Below are 8,668 nucleotides of genomic sequence, written 5' to 3'. Positions count from 1 at the left end.
TTTTAGTTGCTGAAAAAGAGGGAAAATCACCTTTTTGTTAGCCTTATGACCTCATTCAGCATTTTGGCTAATTTCACGCTTTATTTCCAAACGTTTCCCCTTTCCCTCCACTCAACCCCAGACTCATCTTGCTGACCCAGCGGGGATGACGGTGGTTCTTTGGGGTGCAAGCAGGGGTAGGTAGCTTCGTGATCTGCGCTGCGCCTGCATGAGGCTGGGCCCGGCTGACCTGCAGCAGGAGGCACGGCGCACGCCACAACCCGAGAAGCTCACGGGCGAGTGCCCGCTTTTTACAAACAACAAAAACAAAAAGGGACAAGAGGGGAGGGCAAGCCCAGCCGCTCGGTCCCATCCTGGCGAAGGGTGTGCGCTGAGCCAACCGGCCCCCTTCGGAGCCTCGCCTACGGCCGGGAAACCGCTGGCAGGGCCCCGGGCAGAAGACCCCCCGGCTCCCCCCGAGCCCTGCCGAGCCGAGGCGATCCGAGCCGCGGGGGCGGCGGTCAGGATTAGGTTTCAGGCCGCCGGGGCGTGCCTCAGCGGCTGCCCCGCGGCGCAGTGCGGCCGGCGCCGTTACTCGGGGGCGGGCAGGGCGAAGGCAGAGAGCGGAGCCGGGCGGGTAAGCGGGGCGCCGGGCCGGGCCGGGCCGGGCCGGGCCGGGCCGGGCCGCCCGCCTTTGTGGGGACCCGTGGTGGTGCCGGGGCCGTGCGGGGCCCCGTGAAACGTATTTATTTCCCGGAGCGTGACCGTGGGGATTTCGGCTCGCCGGGTTGCGGGGGGCGGCTGGGAGGAGGAGAGAGGCCGCGGGGCCGTGCCGGGCTGAGCCTGTTGCTGCCCCCGGTCCCCGGCCGCGCCGTGCCGGCCTGGCGGGCAGTCGGCATGTAAACAAGAGCCGCGTCCCCCCCGCCGGCTGCGGGAAGGTCCGCCCGCCGCCCCCGTGCCTCTCCCACATCTCTTTCTTTCTTTATTATTGTTTTTTTATTTTCCCCTGCCAGGGGGCGCCGGGGGTCGAAGCCAGGTCTTGGGGTGGGGGGGGGTGGGGGGGGGTGGGAAAGAAGAGGGGAGTTGGCTGCTCTCTGGAAGCGAGAACGGGGCCGAGCGGCCGGCTTGTACCCGAGCCGGAGCCCTGGGGCTCGGATGCAGGGTGCCTGTATCTGCTGCTGCGCTGGTTCGCGGAGCTGGAGCCCGACAGAGCTTTCCGAGGCCCCGCCGGGTCTGCGTGAAACACGGTCCTTTCCGTGGGGTGGGGTGAGAGGTGCAAGGCTGAGAGTTAGTTTTTTGCCTTTTGGTGGGTCTGGTCGTGCGAAGAGAAGGGTTTGCTCTGTGGGACGGTCTGTTTCTTGTGTGGTGCCCCTCCCCTGCATCCTGTACATTCCTGGGTTACTGGGAAGAATGATTGGGAAGAATGACAAAGGCAAACCTTCACAAAGCTGACCCTTTGAACTTGTACCACATTTAATGGATTTGATTTATAACTTGGCTAAGCAATGTTATTTTCTCTTTTTCCCTTTCTCTTTTCTTTCAGCTTTAAAAACAGTGCCTCATCCCTGTATATTTTTGCTCCCTTTCACACACACGAGACTTTATTAGCGTAAGCTGTTGAACAGAAAATATCATTACTGGCTATAGTACTGGAAAGGATAGCTGGAGTCCTTTGCCCAAGCAGAGCTGTCTGTATCTTGATCAAATTAAAGGGCCTGGCTTCAGCTGTTGTGGGAGTCTGTTGTGTAATGCCTTGTGGTTTCCATATCAGCAGTGCATTTTCCAAGATAACAACTTGTTGGGAGGGAAGAGTTTAAACTAGTGAAACGGAAAGTAGAATATTTGTGATGTTTATATGGAAATGGAAAATAATGTAACATTAGAAGACAAAGAATGCAGAATTAAAATATCTAAGGGCATATCAGCACAGACATTAGCAAGCAGTGTTTTAGTGGCAGAGAACATCATCTTATTTTTTTTAAGTTGTTATCCATTTTTAGATTACGTATATTTTTTTTTTATTTCTATATTGCATTAACAGAGCATGCATGCAACATGTACTGATTATGGCTAGTGTTTCTAACTTCCTTTGTGCTACCAAGAATTTTTTTCTTCCGGAACAGGATGTGTTCTTCCCTCTTGTCACATAAAAGTGTATTAGTAAAGCTAGATTGCTATCGGCAGTATGGAAAAAAGAGCTGCACTACTTACATACTAATAGATGATCTTTATTTTCTGTCTGGCACTGTGTCTGTGAATTCTGTGGAAATTAATGTCATACAACTTTGCAGGTACTCAGATCACTGTAAATGGTTTTAATTGATAACATTTTAATCAGTGCCTTGAAAACCAAAATAAAGGCCTTTGAAATTGTCTGGTTCGTGTTTCCTATATGAAAATTTAAAGTTCCATAAGTGGTATGAAGTAAGTTTTAAAATCTGCTTTCTATTGAAGCATCCTGATGAAGCAGTTTAAGCCAGAACAATACTATGCCGACAGTATGGTGTATCATCATTGGTAAGAACAATTTTGTTTTGCCATTGACATACACAGCAAGTCAATACATAACTGTGCCATTGAGTGTTTAGTGCCCTCTTCTCACACACAAATTGCTTTGGAGTACTGTTGCTGCTGCTTATGAAATAATTGGCCTAGACAGATTGAAGTATTTCTTTTAATAGGGTTTTCAGAGCAAGTCCTTACATCTGAACCACCTTGTACAGTAGACTGGTTACATGATGTAATGACTTCCTGCATTACTCTCCCTTAATTTTCAGAAAATATAATAGAAGTTCTATAGTGTCTTCAGCTTTAAAGGAAGATGACAACTCTTCATTGAAGATCAGTGGCAATTCATCAATGATGCTTCTTGTTTATTCATTTATGAGTACTTTTTTCACCTCTGTGAAGAGTCCAGTATACATTAAGAAATGCAGCTGTTGTTGGAACTGCATTTAATTAAGCTTAACTGAATTTAATGAATATGTTAATCAAATCTGTATACTAAAGAAGTAAATAGGCAACAGTAACCATGCCTGGATTTTATACTGACTCAGGATATGTAGTGTCACATATATTCTGCATATTCTTAAAAATTGCTTTTCAGTTTCAGAAGCTAATCCTATACTTCTGGTGTTTGAAGCAAGTGTTTTCAATTAATGCCAATTTAAACTGTTTACTGAAATATATGTATATATATTTGTAAACAGATTATCTATTTGTTACTTTACTTACCATAAAAAAAGTTTCCCTGCTCTGTTATTTTTTTTCAGTACTCTTACTGAATATTTCTGAATATCCTACATCGCATAAGTTTAAGCAGAAGGTAGAAGCACAAAGTGTAGTTTAGGCCCAGTTCCAGGTTGTAATGGTAACTTATGCATCAACTAACATGAATATTACATTCATGTAGAGGTTCTTACTGAGTTACAGAACATTATTAATTCAACAGAAAGGAAAAGATTCTGCATTTATCTGAAAGCACTGTAAGTTTCCTTAAAACATTAGTGTGATGTGTACAGAAGGCTAAAATCAGTTGAGTGTTCAAAATTTAATTTTCAGAGTTGGTTCAAAAGACGTTCCTTAGCTCTTTCAAAGGACTTTCCTCTGACATGTAGAGCTGCTACTATCATCCTTTTACGTGTTTTTGATATATTCAGTATTTTGCTAAATTTCAGGGAGCGTCACTTTTCAAACCAAACTGCTTATAGTCTTAATGTAGGCTATCTATTTGTGAACCACTTTTTTTTTTTTTTTTTTTCCCTGCTTTGAATGTTTCAGAAAAATTTTTGCATTAATAAAGCTTTTAAGTGTAAATTTCACATTTCTCTTGTTACATTCCCGGTAGTCAGTGGAAATCTGCTTTGTTTCTTGTGGAACAGAGCACATTAATTTTACCTGTATTTAGTCCTTACAAATTGCTTTTTCTTTTATTGAATCAGTTCCTCTTCTGTCATACAGAAGCATGCAGTCTGAGCATGCAGTTCCTTGACTTGTGAAACAGGTGGTTGTTGTTACCTGCATGTTGGTGACCTGTCAGTGAAGTACTGGGCTAGCCTTTTTTCACATCTCTATTCATTTCCACTTTTTGTTTCTTTTACCCCTCTTCCCCTGTTTGTCACTGCTCTCCTGCATTTATTTCCACATCCACTCAGTCCATGCTCAGGTATGTATATCACTTTCATTATGAGTAATGAAGGCTATACCTGTCAAGCTGCAGTGGTCAGTCCCATCTAATATTGCTCATAGTCCTTGAAAGTGAGCTCCCTTCACGACAGTGGAAGAATGAATAGGAAGTGCGAGACCTTTCAGTTTACCTTGGATAGTTTCAGCTGCCTTTATATTGACAAGTCTTGTCTTCCAGGAGTTCAGGCATCACCTTAATTTTCTCCACAGGGATAGTAGCCAGTGTGGCAGAAGTAGCTGGGTGAAAGAGAAGAGCTCCTTTAAACTGCAGGCAATACCGAAGGTTTAGCGGTAATTAGTATCTTCCATTTCCTGTGTGGTTTGGTTTTCATTCTTGTGCCAAGCAGGGCTAACATGCCCGTCTGAGTGACAGAAAGCAGGGGAAAGGAAAGACAGAGGATAACAATCAAGTACAGAAGGATATATATACCTCAGCCAAATTCAAGCCCAGGTGTTGAAATTTAGATTAGGAGTTTTGAAATGCTCTTTTTAGCAGCTACAGAATATAGGTGGTGATTACCATGTTGTTTAATTGAATCAGATTTGGTTTTTAATCTCATGCAGCTCCTAGGCAAACTTTGTGCCTAGAGATCGCTCTCAAGATAGGTGTTTCCTTTGTATCCTGAGAGCACTTAAAGTAATGGAAGAGCTATAAGTCAAAGCCTATTACCATGTTTTCTACCTTTGTCACTGCATGTTTGTTAATCCCGTGCTATGAGTGTTAGTTTTTGAGGTATTTTCTGAAATGGATTTATGAAATTGTAGATGGAGTACCCATCAATGAAAAAGAGTAAGTTTCCTTGTTGAAACTACATGATCGTGAAAGAGTAATAATTAAAAGTGACTAATTTTTTTTGGTGAATATTCTGTCTGTTTCACTAAATAGTTTGCATAGTTGCAGTGAAGAGGAGGTGGTAAATATAAATTTAATGTCTGGTTTTTAAAATTCTTATACCTATGGATTTTAGTGTTTTAGGAGTATGTTCTAAGAAATCAAGACTGCAGCATGTCGGCTCTTTTCTGGCAACAGAAAACATACCTTACAGAAGAAGGGTAGCTGCAAGAGTGTAGAGGTACATAACACACATTTTTGTGTGTTAGTTGGGGATTTCAAATTTTAGAAGGGCAAGTGTATTAATGAGTATATGAAAGGGACCATCTTTTATCTTCTGTGCATGCTTAGTAGAAGGTTACATATCTTTCATTGTGTACCTGGCTAAAATTGCGTGTGCTTTTTACTTTCTTAAAAAACAGGAGGGAAGAGAGATGTCTTTTTTTTTTAAGCTGGATCTGTCAGATACCCATACCTTTTAAAAACATTGAAGTGCGATTAACTTGCTACTCATTTAGCAGTACTTCAAGTAGCCAATAAAAAAGTGCAATTCATTCAGTCAGTGTTCTTATTACTGTGAAGAGATTAATGAACTTTTGCTCTGAAACACACAAATAGTTAAAGCCACTTTGAATTAAGCTACTAAGCTCGTTGAGTCACGAACAACATTTGTGTCATTTATAGGAGGGTAAGTTTGGGCTTCAGACTCCTCTGATACAGACAGCCAGGAGAATGGAAAGTAAGACAATCAGAAATATCTCATTTGTGTCTCTAGAATATTGTGTTATAAAAACACTCTCTGTAGCAAATGATGGCTATACTTCTTTCAACAAATAAAACTGTGCATCCCTCCCTCCACACTTCTCCCTGGACAAGATTTGTTCCAGTGCATTTTTACTGAAATACCTAGAATCAAGCTGCTTTAAATGCCAGCAGTTGCTGCTGCAGTGGGTGGTGGTTGGTGATTATAGATGTCTGTGCAGTGCTTGCTGCTCTTGTACTTGGGCTACATTGATGTGCCACTAAGCTGGTGCTGACAAATCCCGCTTGCTAGCGTGGATGGGACACAGCAGGATCATGGTCACATGGTTTTTCGCCATGTGCACGAGTGTGCACAGAGCAAAGAGGGGTCATCTTGGACTGTGAGACACAGAAATACTGGTGCGCCTCAGTGCCTTGCTTCTGCGTCAGAGGAAGTGTCCTGAAGGAAAACATCCTGACGGCAGTTTCAGTCTCGATCCCTTTTGGTGCTGCAGTCAACAAAGGCATTAAGCGGGTCAGCTGAGGAGGCAATTTCTGCCAATATAAACACGCAATAAGGATAATTAAGGAGAAATAAAATAAAGGGTGAGTTTAAAAAAAAATAATGATTTGCTGACACTAAAGTAGCTCTGGAGCAGTATTCCTACCTCTAGTGCATAAGGTAAATATAAAGTATATCATGAGTGCCTTAGCAGAGCTAAGCACTTTTTTTCATTGCAGATTAAATAGGATCATCTCTATCTCTAGAGTCTGTTTAGTGACTTCTGTTAATAAGTGTCCATTTTTAGAAAGCTTCCATTACAAATCATCAGAGATCATTATTCTAGGATTGCACAAACACAGTGGTGACCTTGTCCATTCTGTCGCCTGTAAAACATGCTTTTCACAGCACACTAAGAATGATATTTTAGGCAAGTTGAAACATAATGTAAAGCAAGATCCTGCAGCCTCAAAAGATGTTTGCTCTTTACAGCTGCTTCTCTTCCTGAGATTCTAAGGGACCTAAAGCAGAACAGTAAACTTGTAATTTTCATGATTAGTTCATCAAAAGGTTAGAGTTAAAGGTATTATAGCAGTGTGCATGTGCATGCAATAGCATAATAAAAGGGTCATGGGACAGATGTGACAGAAGTAATTTCTTTTTTTTTTTTTTTGATGCAGTTCTCTGCATCCACAACACAGCTGCTTGAGCAGTTGTACAGAAAGAGCTGGAATGGTGAAACAGGGAAAATCTGCTTTAGTTGGCATTGCCACTGAGAGGAGGACATAAACAGGACATAAATGGCTCTGTTTGTAAATAGGGGCTCTGAATAGAGGATGCGATAGTTGTTTTTTTAATTTTGAAGTAAAAGCTATCAGTGCTTAAAGTTTGGGGAATCCAGCTTCTTTCTTGATTTTTAAATAGCCTTATCCCATGTGAAATAGACATTTTTTTTTTTGTCTTGATTTTGAAGGGTTACAAGGTGAAAACGTAAGATATTCTTTGGTTTTGTTTTCAGATCTGGTAGTCATGTGCTGGGATTACCTTGTTAAGTGAGAAAACATTCATGAAGGCTTGAATTTCGTGCCTCTCTCTAAGTAGTGTATTGTCCTAAAAATGATGATCAGTGTTTCTCTGGCAATGTATTAGTAAATTCAGACACAAATAAACTGATATGAAGTTTCAGGCATATTGAAACTAGGGAAGTCTTGGCAAGGGAACCTGAAAACATTCTAAATCCACTTGAATTGAGTTTTCTATACAAACTGCAAATGATACGTGCTTGTCAAAATATTTGTCTTGGTTTGTGATCCTTCTAACTGAATCCATGTTGAAAACTTTTTTCTCGCTGTTATTGTGAGGATTGACTCATGCTTATCCTGCTCAGCTTCTACAAGTTCTATTTCTACTCTTGAATTTTAGTTAGGCTCTCACCCCCAGAGATCTGTCAGTATCACCCTTTCTTGATTTTCCTTTTTATGTACGAAGAAAAAGTCACTTTTCCTGAGTGTTTACTGATCACTGTTCTCTGTGTGGTGATTTGCTCACCAGACTGAAATTGGGATGTTGTCTTAAACTGCTTTCCTATTCTCAAGAAAACAAAGGTACTGTTTTGGAGGATAATATGAAGAAAGGCACAGCTGATTTCATGTATCTGCAATGAAGTTTGAACTCCTCACTTCCCTTTAGTTACCCATCTCCATCATTGTTGTGGATGCATGGAGGGACTCTAGCACTAATCCAACATTACAAATTTCTGAACAACATCAGACATGCTATTAAAAAACAAAACAAAGCAAAAACCCTAACAAAAACCCTAACGAAAACCCACCAACGCCCCAAAACCAGACCAGTTTCAGAAATTTATTCTTCCCAGGACAGAGCTTCCTGCCTGGAAACTTATGTTTGCAAAAATTGGCCGTCATTCATATATAACTTTTAATACCAGTGTATGTTAATAGTGGAGGTTGTAGTGTGACAGGCCTGGATAGCATTAACATGTCATGGCTTCAGTGACTTTTCTTTTTAAAGGTGACTTTAAAAGGTAAGCTGCAACTCATGCAACTGAAATTGTCAACATAGGGCTTGAAAACTGAACCCAGGGGTAATGCTTTTATGAATCACTGAAAAGGAAAGCAATGAAATGCTGTAAAGTGTCAGTGACAGCTGTGATTCATAGCTTCTGATTAGAGCAATTCAGGAGATGTTGTGGAGCTGTATACAGACAGAGCCTTTGATATGGAAATGTAAAAATATTACAAAGTATATTCCTAAAAGCAATTTTCAGGAAGGTTTTAAGCTGTAAAGTAACTCAGAATGTGGTCACCTATGAGGTTATTCTAATTATTCAAGGAGATGTAGTTTTTGTGGGTTGTTATTTTGGGAGGTTGTATATTGCTTTCAGAAGTCAAACTTTTTTCTTCTCCTTC

General features: G+C 41.6%; 1 protein-coding gene across 7 annotated transcripts in view; it reads left to right on the top strand.

The window, feature by feature from the left end:
• Nucleotides 1–562: 562 nt before the first annotated feature.
• The window catches only part of MPDZ (multiple PDZ domain crumbs cell polarity complex component), a 105,840-nt gene continuing 97,734 nt past the window's right edge, over nucleotides 563–8,668 (top strand). For all 7 annotated transcript variants that reach the window (XM_084305242.1, XM_084305241.1, XM_084305239.1 and 4 more), the window contains exon 1: nucleotides 563–616. The gene's annotated coding sequence lies outside the window, so the exon portion shown is untranslated. The remainder of the gene's footprint in view (nucleotides 617–8,668) is intronic.

Source organism: Netta rufina (genome assembly GCF_964035555.1).
Source record: "Netta rufina genome assembly, chromosome: Z".
In the NCBI taxonomy this organism is placed as follows: domain Eukaryota; kingdom Metazoa; phylum Chordata; class Aves; order Anseriformes; family Anatidae; genus Netta; species Netta rufina.
This window is presented reverse-complemented; position numbering and strand designations above follow the sequence as displayed.